The sequence below is a fragment of the Saimiri boliviensis genome, chromosome X (genome assembly GCF_048565385.1).
Source record: "Saimiri boliviensis isolate mSaiBol1 chromosome X, mSaiBol1.pri, whole genome shotgun sequence".
Lineage (NCBI taxonomy): Eukaryota > Metazoa > Chordata > Mammalia > Primates > Cebidae > Saimiri > Saimiri boliviensis.
Genome location: NC_133470.1, coordinates 32,168,111 through 32,168,985, shown reverse-complemented (window position 1 = coordinate 32,168,985; position 875 = coordinate 32,168,111).

Genomic DNA, 875 nt, shown 5'->3' with positions numbered 1-875 from the left:
AAGACATTCTATGCTTATCGATAGGAAGAGTTAATATAATTAAACTAGCCAAACTGCCAAAGGAGTTTACAAATTCAATGCTATTCCTATCAAATTACCAATGACATTCTTTACAGAATTAGGGGGAAAAAAAAGCCTCTTTTTAATTGATATGGATCCAAAAAAGAGCCAAAATGGCCAAGGCAATACTAAACAATAAGAACAAAGCAGGAAGCATCACACTATCTGACCTCAAACTATATTACAAAGCTACAGTTACCCAAACAGTGTGGTACTGGTACAAAAACAGACACATAGACCTAGGGAACAGAATAGGGAGCTGAGAAATAAGGCTGCACATATACAACCATTTGATCTTCAACAAAGTTGGCAAGAACAGGCAACAGAAAAAGAAATTCTTATTCAATAAGCAGTGCTGATGTAACTAGCTAGCCATATGCAGAAAATTGAAACTGGACCCATTCCTTTCACAGTATACTCAAATTCACTGAAGATGAATTAAAGGCTTAAATATAAAACCCAAAACTATAAAAACCCTGGAATACAACCTAGGCAATCCATTATGGACATAGGAACATGCAAATATTTCATGATGAAGATACCAAAAGCAACCGATACAAAAGCAAAAATTGACAAATGGGATATAATTACACTGAGGAGCTTCTGTACTTTCACAAACTATTCATCTGATGAAGGTCTAATATCTATCATCTATAAGGATATTAAACAAATTTAGAAGAAAAATCAGACAACCTCATTAAAAAGCAGGCAAAGGACATGAACAGACACTTTTCATGAGAAGACATACAGTCAGCCAATGAGCATATGAAAACAGTTCAATATCACTGATTATTAGAGAAATTCAATTGGAAATC